Source organism: Lathyrus oleraceus, chromosome 2, assembly GCF_024323335.1.
Source record: "Lathyrus oleraceus cultivar Zhongwan6 chromosome 2, CAAS_Psat_ZW6_1.0, whole genome shotgun sequence".
Lineage (NCBI taxonomy): Eukaryota > Viridiplantae > Streptophyta > Magnoliopsida > Fabales > Fabaceae > Lathyrus > Lathyrus oleraceus.
The window spans coordinates 283,598,217-283,617,828 of NC_066580.1; the positions used below are offsets into that span (position 1 = coordinate 283,598,217).

Below are 19,612 nucleotides of genomic sequence, written 5' to 3' on the forward strand. Positions count from 1 at the left end.
AGTTAGGGTGGAGCTGATGAAATGTGGTAATGAGGATGAGACCTCATGCTCTTAACCCTGGCCTGGGTGTTCTTGAATCAAAGAAAGCGTGGGGATCGAGAAAGAGGGACCTTATTCCACTTGACTGACTCTATACAAAGATCTTGGGTACATTGTTCAAGAGCATCAGCACGTAGTGCGAGCATAATGAACGACTCACTGAATAACAGAGGATTGACTACTAATCCCTTCTATCTGTCAATTGCCTCATTTGGAGGACTTATCAAGTAGCACATGCCTCATTTAGAGGTCTTCGGCACAAATGTAAACAATCACAATCAGAGCCTCTTAAGGAGGACTTCAGCCAAATGCCTGTCAAAAAGGTGACAGGACTTCCAGACTACATGGAGAAAAAGAGAGTAGCTACCTAAGTGGTGTATCAACCAAAATCCAAAACTCAAGCAAGAGCTAAAAGCAAGAAACTAATGTACCTGTACAAAAGCCAAACAATTAATATTGTATTCAGAAAACCAACAGACAGACAGTGGAACTATTCAATAGTTACACAATGCAAGTCACAAGTGCAAGCTCTCAAGTGAGTTCATCACATCAAAGGACCTACAACACAACAAGAATTAGTGATCAAAGCATTTTGCATCTCAAATAATGAGACCACACCAACCATCAAAGTTAAATGCTCAAACCTGAAACACAAAGCACAATTAGTATGTGTACAAATCACTAGTACGAAGACTAGGTTCAAAAGCAAGTCAAATGATCAAAACAGAACTCAATATTTCACACAATGCACATTAAAACAATGAAGAAAGTGTCCTCAAAAGGACCAGCACCAATTCATAAGGAAAAGGCATCAAATGATTCATGTCATGCAAAGGCAAACAATGTGCACAAAGTTGGACATCCAAATTAGAAAATCCAAATCAAAACAAAAATGCATCCAATGATCATGAAATTTTTTATACAAGTTTATCATGTTATGAATGATCATCATGCAAAAAATTAAATCCAGAAGAGCTCAAATGGTATGTGAATGAAAATGCACAAATGCAAGGTCAACAATGTGACACAAATTGTCACACTACATGTTCATGTGTCAAAAACAGGGATAGCATTCTACATGTGAGGATCAAGCATGCAAAATTTCAGATCAATTGGATTCACCATGAGCATTTCACAAAACATTTATCCTGACATATCAAAATGACACCATGTTCAATTAAAAAATCACAAAATAATAATCCAGAAACAAACAATTCATGAAATAAACCCTATAAAAAGCTAGACATTAAAAAAAAATGTGAAAAAAAATTTGGATCAATTTGAAGCATTCTACAATTTTTAATGATTTTCTAAAGTTGAATGAAATAAATGGAATAATATGAAACAATGAAAAATGGAACTTGAAATAAAATCAGAAGATACATGAAGCCAGATTCGAACGCGCGCATGGCAGGTCAAATGATAATTCAAATTAAATTCACAAAACTGCATGAGCCAAGTATTGAACTCGCGCTCTAAAGCTCAAGGCGCACACACTCAGCACGGTCAAAGAACACATGGCAAGGTCAATGCATGATAACCAATGGAATTGCTACGCTAGCACACAGTCAGCATCACCCATGGCACAATGAAACGCTGTGTTTCATTAATGAAGTGGCAAGCACACTCAACGTGGTCAAACACGCGTGGACAAGTCAAGGCAAGGAGAACCAATAGAAATGACATGCAAGCGACACAATCAGATGCCACGCCAGCCAAGCCCTAGGAACAAAACCGGACGCCGGAATAGTAGTTCCGATCGTCTTCTCCGGCCGTCTCCGGCGGAGAATCGTGAATTTTTTTCCAGAAATCCAAGAAACCGGTACCGTTCGAAAGGTCTTCTCATGCACAATCCAAATATGATGTTCATTCATCCTAATTCATCCTAACATGCACGGATCGTACAAAAACATTATGGATCTTAAAACATTAAATCAACATAACTAGCTCAATTTTCATCCATTTTCAAATCCAAACATATCAGCAAGCTCAGAAAGGATAGATCTACACATCTATGGCAAGAAAACACCAAAAAGAGATGGTCGAATTTGAACTTACTTGAAGTGCAGTGATCAAAAATCGTGCTCTCCAGCTTCCAGAACTTCCAGATCTTCTTCCTCAACCTTGTTATGAAGCTTTATGCACAAAGCATCCACTGAAACTTCCTCAATCCACTCCAATTTCAGAATCCGATTTACTTGATGAAACTTTTGCACTGCATGAATTCTTGCTCAATTCTTCAAACCAGTTGATGATCCTTACTCAGAATTCCATGATCAACAAGAATATGCAAAGAAATTGAGGAATTGTGTGAAGAATTGCAAGAATCGAAGAGAGAGAAAAAAATGGAGGGAATGTGAATTTGATCTCAATTCAGTTATTATCCCTCAAATGCAGTTATGATTTAGCTTATATATGGTCTCTTAATCACACTCCAATCACAATTAAGCCTTGGTTAATTTTGATTAAGGAAATATAAGGTGTGGTGCCAAAATGGCAAGTGTGCTTAGCATGTGGTCATGTGCACGTGAACAGTGCCATGCAAGGGTACAAATTCACTTAAAATCAATCAATAATCAAAATGGGATTGGTATTTTGCTTGTATAATCCACCAAATTTGAAATATCAATTTTCCCTCCAAAATGCACATGTATGGACACATGATCATATGAGCTTCTTTTATGCATGGCAATGGTTGATTTGGAATCTCTTGGTCATGACAAGCATTTTGCAAAAAGAGTGAACCAATTTGGAGTTTTGTAGCAAAAGTTAGGCCATGTTGAACTTCCATGTACACTTTGTGATCAAATGACCACAACTTCTACACCATCCATCATGTGAACATGATCTTGGACTTTTTGAAAATGGGAGAGAAAGCTCTTCAACTTTCATGTTTACCAAAAATTCATTTGAAGCTTCTTTAATGTTGATAAGTCAAGTTGAATGTGGACCAAAAACTTGCCATTTTTGGAAACTTGAAATTACAGGTCACTTTCCATTTCTGGAAACTTTTGCCATGACTTCAAAATCTTCAAGATAGGTGTTTGAAATGACAAATGAACCTTGTTTGAACATGAATTAGGTGTTTAAATCTCATCTCCCCACCTCATAGTCCTTAATTGACTGCATAGTTGACTGTATAGTTGGCTTTGTAGTCCTCAGATGACCTGGAAATGTACTGATGAATTTGGGCCTCTACCACTTGGCAAAATTGCTTCAAAATGAAACCCTAGCTCATATAAGCTCTTTAGAATAATCATGTGGTCTTTATCTCATGGAAAGTCTTCCTCTTTTGCACAAAGGTTTCTCTTGATGATAATTCTTATTGATATGATGGAATGCAATATGGAATATTAAATGACCTAAAAAAAATGAATGCATGAATGAGGAGGGCAAATTTGAGGTGCTACAACAGACAAATTGGTTAAATCGTTTCTCAAGAACATGAAAAATCAACGGGTAAAAAGTTTCAAATTTAAAATTGCAGACACCAGTATTATTAATCTACTATTCACGTAGTTTAACCTGGTGTTCTCGTTGTATTTTTCAGCGACTGTTTCGATTGCATTTTGACCCGCCTGAGCCTTTTAACCGGTGCAAATTTATTTCAGAATTTGAAGAAACACTGTATTTTTTAATAAGTATATTTTTGTGCTGATTATTTTAGTGTGCCTGATTTAATTTTCCAAGCAAATTTATATCCGGCTTATATTTATAATCGATCACTATTTTTATTAGGTTAATTATTCAACTAAAATAATTAGTGTAAATAATCATAATTATTGTTGAATTTATTTTGGTTTGCTTAACTATTAATTTTTAAAGTATAAAAAAAAAGGTCAAAAATGTGAGTTTAGATTTATTCATAAAAATATTTCTCAATCTAAAAAGAAATGGATAAGAAGGAACAAATTTGGTGAATTTTGAGGATCCAATAGCAGTGTGACACGTGTCACTCTTCACTCTCTCATACGAAAACTCCTCACATCTCTCTCTCATGGACAACTGGCACCCACTCCCTAACCGTCTCTCTATCCACTCCACAAAGGACTCTATTTGTGTGCTGGCAACGAAAGGAGAGATATAAAAAAAGGCACTCACAACAAATTAAAAAATGATCACTCTCTCATTTCTCTCTCACATTCGCTCTCCCTCACTCACAAGATTCTCGCTCACACACTCATTAATAACCTCAGAATTCCACTCACATTTTTCTCTCTCACAATCTTTATTCATCGCCTCTCTCAAACCCTCCATCTTCCACAACTTCCGCCTCCACAAAACAACCACTCACCACCACACTCATCTTTCTCCACCGTCTTCGAAAATCATCACTCCAACCCTAAACCACCGCCGAACCACCTTCCATCTTCACCAACTCACTACCCTGAAACTTCTCCGTTCATCCGAAAGCACGCCGACGAACCAAACCCACATCCGCCCGTTTACTTTCATCGTCACAACACTGCTACAGACAAACAACACCAAGAGACCATTTTCGCCAAAACGAAACGAATCTCCCTCCTTCACCATAAACCCTCCTTCGAAACGCTCCTCCGTCCAACCTTCATCCGCTTCCGCGTTCTTCGCCGACAAACACCGCGACCGCTCCACTTCTACACAAACAACGACAACAAACCCACAAAAATGCTCGTGACACCACCGCCATACCCAAATCACCATCAAGCTTCGCGATTTCCAGGCAGCATCCTCCGGCGCTCTTTCCTCACAACCCCACCATCAGCTCTGGCGATCGCTCCCTTCCGTCCATATCCAACAACTCACAGATCTGGCCGGAGTATCACCGCTCATAAAAAATTTGCTCTCTGTCAAACCACAACCTTCACGCAATAACATCTCCCGTGTTCTCGTTTCAATATCACAACAGCATCCAACGCTACCGAGATGCAGTAACCCTGGTTCCAGCTTTAAGGTAGATAATCGAAATGATTTTCATGGCGTGAATGGAATGTGGATACCCCATTCGTCTGTTTGCCCGCTGTTGTCATTTTTTTCTTATTTTCAGCTTATTTCTTTGGTTTTAGAAATTGATTATATGGACTGTTATGTCAATACATTTCAAATTGTAAATCTATGCTGAATCCAGTACAAATGCAATGGGTTGCGTAGCTTTGTTTGATGTTTCTTATCGCTTATGTGAATATTGCACAGTATTAAAGTTAAATCTTTGTGTGTTTGAATGAAGATGAGAAATGTATGATTGAACACATGTTGGATGGTGCTATAATTTCCAAAGAGAATGATTTGTTTCAGAAGAATTATTCTGTTTTCCGGTTGCACTGGTTTCGCTATTTAATGCGTTGTTTGATTGCCAATATTGATAGTCATGTTTGGTGTTTGAACTTCCTAGCAAGGTTGAGAATTTTGTTTGTTTTATTTCGCATAACAAAGAGTGATATTAAGCGTTGATCAAATATACAGTAGGAAGGCAAAATATGAAGAAGGAAATTTGATTGATCAATAGCTTTTTGAGTTATTTCTGTCAATGTGATTAGTAGTTTTTAATTGCATTTTTTCACGCTTCATTTGATTTAAATTAGAGAAAGTAAGGATATTGTTTCAATTTTGGAAAAAGTCAATGGGGTTTGGTTTATGACTAATTGATTCTAAGTAGCATCTTTTAGAATAATTTTGTATATTTGGGTTATTCTTACAATTCCTAAATTGGTAATATATAGAATATAGTTTTATATTATCAATTTATTTTATTTTTGAGCCTGATTAACAGTAGGATTCGACAATTTCATGCCGGTATACCGCCAAACTTCCATAAATTAATTGTACGATTTCACCGCGTTTAGGACTCACATACGACATTCTAATTTCATGGTCGTTATGTACAAACCGGTTTGAGAACACCGATTCAGTTTTGTAAATCAACATTGTCACTTATGTTCATTTGTTTCTTAAAAGTTATAATTAATTGAACTTTTGTTTGATTAATTAGGTTTAATTAATTAATTTTAAGTAACTTAATTATTTGAGATAATTAAATAGTTTTGATGATTAATCTTAATTAATTCTATTAATCAACTTAACCAAATTCTGATGAGTTAATAATTAAAGGATTTTCTTTTCCAACATGTTTTCATAACAAACAAATTCAATTTCAATTCTTCATCAATTCAAACCAATTTCAAAAAGCACAAACCACAATTCTCGATCCAAATATCGAGCCCACTTTCAAATACCCTTGTAGGTCGATTGCTCTTAGCATCGCCATCAACCTCACATAGCTTACTCTTGGGCTTTCTTACAATGAGACCTATTTGGTTATTGATTAATCGAGTAAATGAACAATACACTAAATAAAATTCATTTCATTCATAAACACGAATTCAATCCTTTTCCAAACCATTTAACTTCTAAAGAATTTTAAGCTTGGGATGAAAAGGAGATAGGAAGCGTTCGCTTCACTATTTCTCAAGCACTTGAATAATTGGCGTACGCCATATTGCTCGAGTTCTTGTCACCCGATTCAACCTTAATAATACAAATCATTTTTTCCAAATTAAATATAAATTCTAAATCCTTTTAATTCTGAATTTCCGATAATAAAGGATAGGAGGCGTACGCCTCATTATCTTTCGATTATTCGAATAATTGGCGTACGCCACATTGCTCGAATCTTCGTCATCAAATTAAAACCACAATCGAATAAACTCAAATCACCTTTTATATCAAACACAGTTTCAAGAATAAACTTTAACTTAAACGTCAATAGAGAATGAGAGGTGTACGCCTCACCATTCCTTGATTATTTGAATAATTGGCGTACGCCACATTGCTCAAATAATCGACTTTTCCAAACCTACCAATTCAAATTCAAACTATTTTCGCAAATCAAATACAATATCTAAAGACATATCTTTCTTAAATTAAACTTCGGATGACAACAGATGGGAGGCGCTCGCCTCACCATCTCTCAATTATTTGAATAATTGGCGTACGCCACATTGCTCAAATTATCGACTTCCGACTAAAACACGCTAAATAAACTTGGATAAAGGAATAAGTGGCGCGCACCTCCTTATTCTTTGAATAAGAAAGTAGGAAGCGTACGCCTCACTACCGTGCAGATTCAACGTCCACAAACAAACTTTCAAAATAATTCGAACAAAAAAGGGGTAGAAGGCGGTCGCCTTGTTACTCCTCAAAAGAATTGGACGATTGGTGTACACCACATTGCTCAATCTTTCGTCGTTCTTCAAAAACATCTCAAACAAATCAAACTAACTTCTCGCCCCGAGCAATCGAAACCAATCAAACCCAAACACATCAATTCAACTCGTCAACCCCACGTGACCAAAACTCCTTTCAAAAGAACACTGTTAATCATTTCTAATGCGCATAACAAACCAATGCTTAAGCCTCCGCCGAGAGTAGACAAGCCAACGTTTAGCCTTTAGGACGCGATCTACACAGCCGTTCATTAAAAGACACCAACAAAACCATAGTTGCCCGAACTACGAATGCTCTGACTTCCTTATTGCACCATAAGGATACGTAGGCACGAGATTGCGAGATCTTGGTGAGCACACTAATAAAAAACCTCCCCTTTTCTCCTTTTGAGGTCTTCGCCCATATCTATCATCAATTCTAATTACTCGAAGCAAGCGAATAACATTTAACCAATATTCAGATAGCAAATTAGACTAAAAGGTTCCCGTTGAGTACAACGGACGTGAGGGGTGCTAATACCTTCCCCTTGCGTAATCGACTCCCGAACCCGAATATGATTACGACGACCATTATTCCATTTTCTAAAAGGTTTTATCGATATTTTCCTATTCCTTCATTGGGATAAATAAAGTTCGGTGGCGACTCTAGTCAAACATAATTTTTTTCCGCGACCTTCGCGAGGAATCGTATTTTTCGAGATGCGACAGATGGCGACTCTGCTGGGGACATTTAGCTCCAAGCTAGAGAGTGTCAAGCCTAACTTAGTCAATTTGCTATGAATGTTAGAATACCGCTTTTTATTTGCTTTTGTATATCTTGATGTATTATTTATGCTATGTAATTTATTCTGCTATTATATTGGGTGATCTATGGTGTTTGACACATGTTGTGAGATAAGCTTCGTACCCGAGCTTTGAGAAGAACTTAGAACCCGGAGTTGTGTAGTATTGAACCGAGGGGTGTACACCTCATTGGGACAATACGAGAACTCCACCTAGAGTAGATCTGTTCAGAATTTCCATCATAATATGTCTAGCCCATTATTGCGAGGAAACGTTGAACATTGTCCATGACTCTGGGAACCTCATCTTAAACTGAAGTCCGTCTTCATGATTGGCGATCGTGTAGTATTGAACCGAAGGGTCTATACCCTGTTCGAACAATACGAGGATCCCACTCATAGTAGACTGATTCAGAATTTCCATTTCGATGTGGCTAGCCCATTATTGCGATGGAAGACTGAACTTGGTCCATGACTCTAAGTTCTTATCCTGAAAACGAACAACCTTGGGAGCCATCCTTTGTGTGTGGGGTAGAGAACATAGAACCTCCGTATAGGGTGTACCATATGATACTCATGATATCCTGGATCCTAATTATACCTGCATTACATTTTCTTTGCATACAAATATAAAATTTCATGCATTCGCATTTCATCAGCATGGATTACATATCATTTTCCAATACAAAAAAACTCACCCCGTCCTTTTGCCAATTACCAGCAGGCTGATTTCCTGACACTCGTACTGAACCTTTGAGAACTACTGAAAGACAAGGGAGCACTGAGAACATAATCAAGTTGAGTTGAAAATGGATATGAACAACATGAAAGGAAAGATAGACCAGATGTTGGTTCCTCGTCAGGCTTTACTGTAATTACCAACCCAATGTATGACCCTCTGTCTGACTATAATCCTCCACAAGTAAAAATTCCTACTCAATCCCAGTTGATGCCATTGACCAATCCTGATGTTGAAAGGCTTCATGCCCTCGAGGAGAGAGTCTGAGCAATGGATGTAAATGACAATTTTAGGCTTGATATGTGCTTAGTACCAGACCTAATAATCCCCCCAAAATTCAAATTACCCAACTTCGAGAAGTACAAAGGGGATAACTGTCCAAGGCACCATTTGGTGATGTTCTTTCGAAAAATGGCATCACATACTCACGATGACAAGCTGATGATTCACTGTTTTCAAGACAGTTTGATTGGAGCATCGTTGAGCTGGTATATGAATTTGAAAAGAATCCATATTCAGTCATGGGAAGACTTAACCAATGCTTTTTTGAAGCAGTATAACTACAACTTGGACATGGCTCCAGATCGAAGGCAGCTGCAAAGCTTATCCCAAAAGAGCAACGAATCTTTCAAAGGATATGCACAGCGATGGAGAGAACTGGCAGCCCAAGTGCAACCACCACTCTTGGATAAGGAATTGGTTGACTTGTTTATGGATACCCTACAAAGTCCTTACTTTGAAAGGATTGTAGGAAATGGGTTATCAGACTTCGCCCACTTAGTGACAATTGGAGAACGCATCGAGAGTGCCCTAAAAAGCGGAAGAATCCAAGGCGCCTCGAGCAGCCAAAATAGCGAGACAGAATCCCTCAGAAATTCCCAAAAGGAAGAAGAGGATGAAACCAATGCAGTCATAACAGATGTCAGGCAACCAGCAACGCCGACAACACCATACCAACAATCATGGTCTACTCCTTACGCAAATCAACGATCTCGTGGTCGAGGATATCAAAATCAGCCTAGGCCTCGAAACAATTTGGAAAGAAGGAATGCTCCTCTCGATCCAATTCATATGTCATACAGTCAACTTCTGCCATATCTGATTCAAAGTTCATTGGTGGATCCTAAGTCTCTCAGGCCATTGCCAGAACCATACCCACCTGGATATGACCCCGATGTGCAATGTGGATATCATGTCAGGTCAATAGGGCACTCGACCGAAGACTGTAACGCTTTCAAAGCCAAAGTTCAACAGCTGATTGACAAAAAGTACGTATCCTCTCCAGATGGAAATCTGTTGGTGCACGTCAACCTCTCGTCTGAATAAGTTCGAAGACCTCAAGGGAGTATCTCATAAGGCCAGTGGTTCAAACAGGAAGACATCCTCAACATTGGCAATCTTTGGCCATTTTTTTATCATTGCATTTGTAATTTCTTTGATTAAATGCTACTTGTTTTTAAAATTTTATTGTCTTTAATCGTAATATTAATGAAGTAATGACGCGTGTTTTGAACACATTATCTCGCATTCGGTCATTTTTCTTCTCTTATATAAAAAAATATATACATTCATGCTCTCCACCTCACCTCGTTTATCAAACTGTTATTTTAGAAAAATTGGAGGGAGGATGACGAAAATAAAATACACATAATTGCTGACTGTATGCTTTCGGATAAGATCCTGTTAATGATGTACATGCATTGTTTCAAATTCCCAAACATTGGAAAGATAAGGAGTTAATCCCTAGACAACCACTTTGAGCCTAGAAGTAGGAGTTTCTTTCAGATGAACAAACCCTTATATTTAACCTGGGGCAGGGTAGTGTTCAGTTAATCTGACTGTGCATTCAAATTAAAAGATGAAATATCCTGTTTGTGGATCAACTACATGACATTCTTCGCGCACATCCTAAAGTGTCGAAGGAACCTTGAAAAATCCAAAAAGTTGTGGTGGTTGTTCTTCAATGACCATTGACTTGGAAGTCACAACCTATAAAAAATAAAATCAAAGAAAAGCCCGCTAAGTCGAACACCCAAGAGGTGACTTAGGCAAAAATTAGGGCAATCCCGATGGACTAAAAGCTTCAAAAGCAGTTCAGGAAAAAGTTAGGGATCAAGGAAAAAAATCAAAAGAGGTGACGAAAACCCTCAACAAAACAAAACAAGATTCAGTGACCACCATACCAAAATCAAATGGTCACCGACATTCAAAAAAATGAAATAAGGTGGCTGCCATTTCAAGAGACCTTGAATCACCATCTTTATCCTTACACCTTCAAAAAGATGAATGTGTATGTTGAATTACCTGAGCGTAGGATTGGAGTTTATCAAGAAGAAGGGTGGGTACAATAATAAACTTTGAGCCTTATATCCTTTTGTTTCAATAACCATGAACCAAGCCACGTTACAACCCTCAAAAGACCTAATTGAAGCAAGGTTTATTCTGAAAGCATACTACAGCAACGTTGTGTAAACTGACTCCTAAAGATTTGCTAATCTTCAACATCAATGTCATTATTCTCACTGTGTCTTTCACACTTTAAATTGCTAAATCAACATTGCGTTTGGACTAATGGTCCACTCGCCACACAATATCATATCATTCCAATAAATGATTTTTTCAAAACTTGCAGGAGGAAGATTATTCCAATAAATGATTTTTTCAGGGGCATGCCATAAAAAAAACAGTAGTCAATCGGAGGAAGATTACTCCAGGAGTCAGTCATCCTTAAATAGTCTCCAAACATATGTTAATTAGGGGAAAGTATTTTCAAGAATCAGTTGATCTATAGAAAATCATTTCAAGACTCTATTAACTATGGGCATATCACCTAGAGGTTTTATTGACCCAGGGAAAATCTCTTCAATGTTCAGTCAGGGTGAGTTAAGTCGCTTCAACGCCCATACCGGGGCAAGCTACCTCAAGATCACAATAAATTCAACTACTCTAAGAGTCAGTTAATCGAGGACAAATCCTTTCACGAATTAAAATTATGGGGCAAGCCATCTCCAAATTATGGTACAACTACTTTCTAAATCCTTTCAAAGTAAACTTCCGCGAAGACCCAACAAACTGGGGAAGGAGGAGTCATATAGGAGTAGGTCCTCTCTGTAACACCCCAATAAAATAAGATAATTATTTAATTTAAGTTAATATTATATTTATTAATTTAATTAAATAATTGGAATTATTGGATTATTATTATTATTATTATTGGAATAATAATTATTGGAAAATATATATAAGTTGGAATAAGGAAAAGAGTTCCATTTTGGTAAAAGGGTTTTCACGTGAAAGCAGAGAAGCGGCTGAAAAGAGGAAAAGGGCAAAGAGGCAGAGCAAGAGGAAGAAGGTTGGAGGAGAGAAAAGCTTGAAGCTTGAAGATTTCCGGATTAACTCAGGTAAGGGGGGTTTATCATCGTTTAATGGGTATTATGGGTTAACATGTAATGGGTAGTGATAAGCCGTTGATTTGACCCTAGTTGGGATGTTGAATGCTGAAAAATTGTGATGGATAAGTTGTGTTAAAACTGAAATTGAATATGTAATTGAGAGTGTTGTGATTTTCCGAAAGCGTAGCTTTTTACGGAATTGGAATCGGAGGTCCGGAAGTCCTCCAACGGCGGAAAATGCGGAGAATTCTGCATTCTGCTTTGTGTTAGCGCAGGAACAGCTTTCTGTCTTGCGTTAACCGGTTAACCCAGGGTGTTAACCGGTTAACACTGTTATGAATTGTGAAGTATTGCTGTTTTGCTTGCGTTAACCGGTTAACCCAGGGCGTTAACCGGTTAACACTGTTGTGTTTTCTGAGAAATTGCTGTTCTGTCTGCGTTAACCGGTTAACCCAGGGCGTTAACCGGTTAACACTGTTGAGTTTTGCCAGAAAGCGTGTTCTGTGTTGCGTTAACCGGTTAACCCATGGCGTTAACCGGTTAACACTGTTGAAAAGTGGAAAAATTAATATTCGAATAATGCGTGCATAATTAGTGTTTGGCCTATATTGGCGTATGATGTAATAGGTATTAATTCCCGTTGTTTTGAGCAGTAGGGGTATTAGTAGAGTGTGCTAATACGGTGATTAATTATTTGACATGATATGATGTTTTGATAAATGTGTTGATGATGTATGATTGTATGCATAATGTTGTGAGTGTATATGTTATGTATGCAATTGTGAATGGACTGTTTATGACTTAGAGTGTGAGCATATGTCCATTGTGGATTATTGTTGATGATTTAGCATTGCTAGGTGATTAGCATGCATATTGTGGCCTTTATGGTGGTAGCTAATTCCCATGGTGAGGAATTAGTGAGTTAGTCATTATGGACTGTTGTTGATATTTGCATGCTAGGTGATTAGCGTGCATAGCATGGCCCTTGGGGTGGTAGCTAATTCCCATGGTGAGGAATTAGTGAGTGAGTCACTAGGTCTCAAATGAGTGGGACTAGTGGGGTTTGTAGCCGTATCTGGATTTGATCGGTGAGGTTGAACTATATGTTCACGAATAGTCGGTACCGCATGCATGGAGTCTCATTGCATAATTTATGTATGGCGTATAATATGAATGGATGTATTCCAGTATTATACGTGTGTTGTGTGTTGTGTGTTGTGTTGATGTTGAGTATGATTGAGTTGATATTGCCGTTGCTGAATGTGTAATCTGATTTGGGTGATGAAATGTGTTAAATTACTTAACATTGCATGATATTTTATAATGCTTATTATATCGATTGAGGAACTCACCCTTACAACTATTTTTCAGGTAACGAGCAGTGATTGAGTAGAAGCTAGTGCTTGGAGTCTAGTGTAGTCTCCTTAGTGGGTCGTGCTCTGATAGATGTAACATCGGGATGGGATGTTTTTACTTTGTTGAATAATTTTACATGTAATGTGTTACATGTTTTGCATGATTGATGAGATTTCTATCCGCTGCGTATTATGCAAATGCTTATGTTTTGAATTAATAAAAGAGCATGACAGTTATTATGGTGAATGGTGTGAAATAATTGTGTGACACCCTTAATTGCATATTTACTCTGATTGACATATTGTTATTTTAATTAAATATTTGGGGTATTTTAGAAGGGTGTTACACTCTCCATGTTTTCAGGTTGTTCAAGAAAAATCTTTTTCGCACGTCATCAACTACAGAGTTCAAGATGAGTGTCGAGGAATCATGCTATCACCCCATCTGATAACCTTTCGATAGATAAGAAGCCTTGTTGCAAAGAACCTTCTCTTCCAATACCCGCACAGGGGCATTTTGGAATCCTTCCAATCAATACATAAATCATCATCATGCATTAGTCATGTCGCTTTGCTCTAGCATAAAGCCATGCATATCATATCATTTATCAGGCATAACTCCCCATAACATGAACCTGACATCAAAAAGCCTTGAAACCCAAAATCCGACACCAAAGCCCAACATCGCTTGGCAATTCAAAGTCCAAATCTCGTTTGGAAATTTATTTCAAAGCCCAGATCCCGTATGGAAAACCTTTTCAAAGTCCAGTTCTCGTCTGGCAATTTATTTCAAAACCCAGTCCCCGTCTGGCAATTTATTTCAAAGACCAGTTCCCGTCTTGAAATTTATTTCAAAGCCCAGTTCCCGCCTGGCAAACCTTTTTCAAAAAGTCCAGTTCTCGTCTGGAAATTTATTTCAAAGTCCAGTTCCCGTCTGGCAATTTATTTCAAAGCCCAGTTCCCGTCTGGCAATTTATTTCAAAGTCCAGTTCTCGTCTGGCAACTTATTCCAAAGACCGGTTCCCGTCCGGTAAATTATCTCCTAATACCAGTTCTCGTCTGGTAGGTCATCTATTTCGATACCAGTTCTCGTCTGGTAGTCAATTATTTTCACCAGTTCTCGTCTGGTATCCTACCTCAAAAGTAAGTTCTCGTCTGACAAACAAAAATAAATTCAGTCCCATCTGACATTTCAATTATTTCCACCAATTCTCGTCTGGTAACATATCCTTCAATTTCTGTCCTCATCTGGAAGTTCAATCTTCTTCACCAGTTCTCATCTGGAAGTTCCCCTTTAAGGTACAACCTCATTGGCAATCAAGAATAAAACCTTACAAAAGCACAATTACTCGTTTGCATTCCCACATGCATCACATGAATCATTCATACATAATTTTCCTGCCAAACAGGAAGATTCATCAAACACAATCCTATCAATCATTGGCATGCATATGCATAGCCTTATACGATCCACATTCCTATATGCACATCCTGAATATCCCCAGCAATTGCATAATGCATACACCTCATGCATCCTCCCATGAATGGCATTTCCACCCAAAGTGGAGCATCATACAAACATAAAATATCAAGATCCAGGGTCGTCCATATGTATCCCAGATTTTCTTCACTTAATTCAATAGAGTTATTACCCCGCATGTGCTCGTGGAATTATTTCCCAGCCATTCATTCTTCAATGTTATGATTAATAATGATATCCGCAGCATTTTCTTTGCTATCATTGCTCCCCAAGTAGAGGTTACCATAAAAAGCCTCTTATGAGCTTTCCCCCCTGCAGAGCTTTGCCAGTAAATCTCCTCCAAAGGGAGTCTTTTCTAAAATATCTCCCCCAACAGATAAACATCTGAGATACTGCTTCATTTATATGGAGAATCTCAGTTGTCTGTTTGAGATGCTGCTTCATTAATATGAAGAGTCTCATTGTGTTTTTAGAGATACTGCTCTAGTATCCTCGAAGAGTCTTAGATTTAATTAAGGTATCATTCCCTTGTTCGAAATATCTTAATTCTATCATATGAGATGCTGCTTCGATTTGATACAGAGAGTCTCATTTTGCTGTTTGAGATGCTGCTTCATCAATATGAAGAGTCTCATTCATTTTTAGAGGTACTGCTCTAGTATCCTCGAAGAATCTTAGATACGATTGAGGTATCATTCCCTCGATGGAATATCTCGATTATATCATGTAAGATACTGCTTCGTTGATCCCTAGAGAATCTCGTGCGTTCAAATCAAGACACTGTTCTGCTAATTATCAGAAAGTCTTAGATACAGTTGAGGTATCATTCCATTATTGGAATATCTCGATTATGACATCCAAGATACTGTTCTGACGATTCCCAGAGAGTCTTGACTGTTTCATTTTACCTTCTAATAACTTTTTCTTACTATATTTCTCACTGCATTTTCTTTCTGCATTTCTCCCTTGCATTTCAAAGGACAAAATTTGGGTCTTTTCGTATTTAATTACCTTCCACCATGAATGTATGAAGACTGTTGTCATCCTTACCTTCTAGTTCAAGGCAATTAAATAGGGGCAGCTGTCATACCCCAATTTTGTCTGGGCATATTTAAATTTTTATAAATCTGACTTCATTTTTTAATTTGCATCATATGCACAGCGTGACATGCATTTCATCATTAATAATACTTGAAATATCAGTCAGAATAAATTTATTGAGAATACAGACAAATTGGTTAAATCGTTTCTCAAGAACATGCAAAATCAGCGGGTAAAAAGTTTAAAATTTAAAATTGCAAACACCAGTATTATTAATCTACTGTTCATGTGGTTTAACCTGGTGTGCTCGTTGTATTTTTCAACGACTGTTTCGATTACATTTTGACCCGCCTGAGCCTTTTAACCGATTACATTTTGTGCTGATTATTTTAGTGTGCTTGATTTAATTTTCCAAGCAAATTTATATCCGGCTTATATTTATAATCGATCACTATTTTTATTAGGTTAATTATTCAACTAAAATAATTAGTGTAAATAATCATAATTATTGTTGAATTTATTTTGGTTTGCTTAACTATAAATTTTTAAAGTATAAAAAAAAAGGTTAAAAATGTGAGTTTAGATTTATTCATAAAAATATTTCTCAATCTCAAAAAGAAATGGATAAGAAGGAACAGATTTGGTGAATTGTGAGGATCCAATAGTAGTGTGACACGTGTCACTCTTCACTCTCTCATACGAAAACTCCTCACATCTCTCTCTCATGGACAACTGGCACCCACTCCCTAACCGTCTCTCTATCCACTCCACAAAGGACTTTATCTGTGTGCTGGCAACGAAAGGAGAGATATAAAAAAAAGGCACTCACAACAAATAAAAAAAGATCACTCTCTCATTTCTCTCTCAGATTCGCTCTCCCTTACTCACAAGATTCTCGCTCACACACACATTAATAACGTCACAAATCCACTCACGTTTTTCTCTCTCACAATCACTATTCATCGCCTCTCTCAAACCCTCCATCTTCCACAACTTCCGCCTCCACAAAACAACCACTCACCACCACACTCATCTTTCTCCACCGTCTTCAAAAATCACCACTCCAACCCTAAACCACCGCCGAACCACCTTCCATCTTCACCAACTCACAACCCTGAAACTTCTCCGTTCATCCGAAAGCACGCCGACGAACCAAACCCACATCCGCCGCTTTACTTTCATCATCACAACACTGCTACCAACAAACAACGCCAAGAGACCATTTTCGCCAAAACAAAACGAATCTCCCTCCTTCACCATAAACCCTCCTTCAAAACGTTCCTCCGTCCAACCTTCATCCGCTTCCGCGTTCGTCACCGACAAACACCGCGATCGCTCCACTGCTACACAAACAACAACAACAAACCCACAAAAATGCTCGTGACACCACCGCCATACCCAGATCGCCATCAAGCTTTGTGATTTCCAAGCAACATCCTCCGACGCTCTTTTCTCGCAACCCCACCATCAGCTCTGGCGATCGCTCCCTTCCGTCCATATCCAACAACTCACATATCTGGCCGGAGTATCACTGCTCATAAAAATTTTTCTCTCCGTCAAACCACAACCTTCACGCAATAACATCTCCCGTGTTCTCGTTTCAATATCACAACAGCATCCAACGCTACCGAGATGCAGTAACCATGGTTCCAGCTTTAAGGTAAATAATCGAAACGATTTTCATGGCGTGAATGTAATGTGGATACCCCATTCGTCTGTTTGCCCGCTGTTGTCATTTTTTTCTTATTTTCAGCTTATTTCTTTGGTTTTAGAAATTGATTATATGGACTGTTATGTCAATACATTTCAAATTGTAAATTTATGCTGAACCCAGTACAAATGCAATGGGTTGCGTAACTTTGTTTGCTGTTTCTTATCGCTTATGTGAATATTGCACAGTATTAAAGTTAAATCTTTGTGTGTTTGAATGAAGATGAGAAATGTATGATTGAGCACATGAAGAATTATTCTATTTTCCGGTTGCACTGGTTTCGCTATTTAATGCGTTGTTTGATTGCTAATATTGATAGTCATGTTTGGTGTTTGAACTTCCTAGCAAGGTTGAGAATTTTGCTTGTTTTATTTAGCATAACAAAGAGTGATATTAAGCGTTGTTCAAATATACAGTAGGAAGGCAAAATATGAAGAAGGAAATTTGATTCATCAATAGCTTTTTGAGTTATTTCTGTCAATGTGATTAGTAGTTTTTAATTGCATTTTTTCACGCTTCATTTGATTTAAATTAGAGAAAGTAAGGATATTGTTTCAATTTTGGAAAAAGTCAATTGGGTTTGGTTTATGACTAATTTATTCTAAGTAGCATCTTTTAGAATAATTTTGTATATTTGGGTTATTCTAAAAATTCCTAAATTGGTAATATATAGAATATAGTTTTATATTATCACTTTATTTTATTTTTGAGCCCGATTAACAGTAGGATTCGGCAATTTCATGCCAGTATACCGCCAAACTTCCATAAATTAATTGTACGATTTCACCGCGTTTAGGACTCACATACGACATTCTAATTTCATGGTCGTTATGTACAAACCGGTTTGAGAACACCGATTCAGTTTTGTAAATCAACATTGTCACTTATCTTCATTTGTTTCTTAAAAGTTATAATTAATTAAACTTTTGTTTGATTAATTAGGTTTAATTAATTAATTTTAAATAACTTAATTATTCGAGATAATTAAATAGTTTTGATGATTAATCTTAATTAATTCAATTAAACAACTTAACCAAATTCTGATGAGTTAATAATTAAAGGATTTTCTTTTCCAACATGTTTTCATAACAAACAAATTCAATTTCAATTCTTCATCAATTCAAACCAATTTCAAAAAGCACAAACCACAATTCTCAATCCAAATATCGAGCCCACTTTCAAATACCCTTGTAAGTCGATTGCTCTTAGCATCGCCATCAACCTCACATAGCTTACTCTTGGGCTTTCTTACAACGAGACCTATTTGGTTATTGATTAATCGAGTAGATGAACAATACACTAAATAAATTTCATTTCATTCATAAACACGAATTCAATCCTTTTCCAAACCATTTAACTTCTAAAGAATTTTAAGCTTGGGATAAAAAGGAGATAGGAAGCGTTCGCTTCACTATTTCTCAAGCACTTGAATAATTGGCGTACGCCATATTGCTCGAGTTCTTGTCACCCGATTAAACCTTAATAATACAAATCATTTTTTCCAAATCAAATATAAATTCTAAATCCTTTTAATTCTGAATTTCCGATAATAAAGGATAGGAGGCGTACGCCTCATTATCTTTCGATTATTCGAATAATTGTCGTACGCCACATTGCTCGAATCTTCGTCATCAAATTAAAACCACAGTCGAATAAACTCAAATCACCTTTTATATCAAACACAGTTTCAAGAATAAACTTTAACTTAAACGTCAATAGAGAATGAGAGGCGTACGCCTCACCGTTCCCTGATTATTTGAATAATTGGCGTACGCCACATTGCTCAAATCATCGACTTTTCCAAACCTACCAATTCAAATTCAAACTATTTTCGCAAATCAAATACAATATCTAAATACATATCTTTCTTA

General features: G+C 37.3%; 1 long non-coding RNA gene across 1 annotated transcript; it reads left to right on the forward strand.

Annotated features, from left to right (window-relative positions):
• The first annotated feature begins 4,846 nt into the window (after positions 1–4,846).
• On the forward strand, positions 4,847–17,987 carry LOC127121349 (uncharacterized). The gene is made up of 2 exons (XR_007803406.1): positions 4,847–4,972; positions 17,691–17,987. It is a non-coding gene; the product is annotated as an uncharacterized LOC127121349 (long non-coding RNA).
• The last annotated feature ends 1,625 nt before the right edge of the window (positions 17,988–19,612 follow it).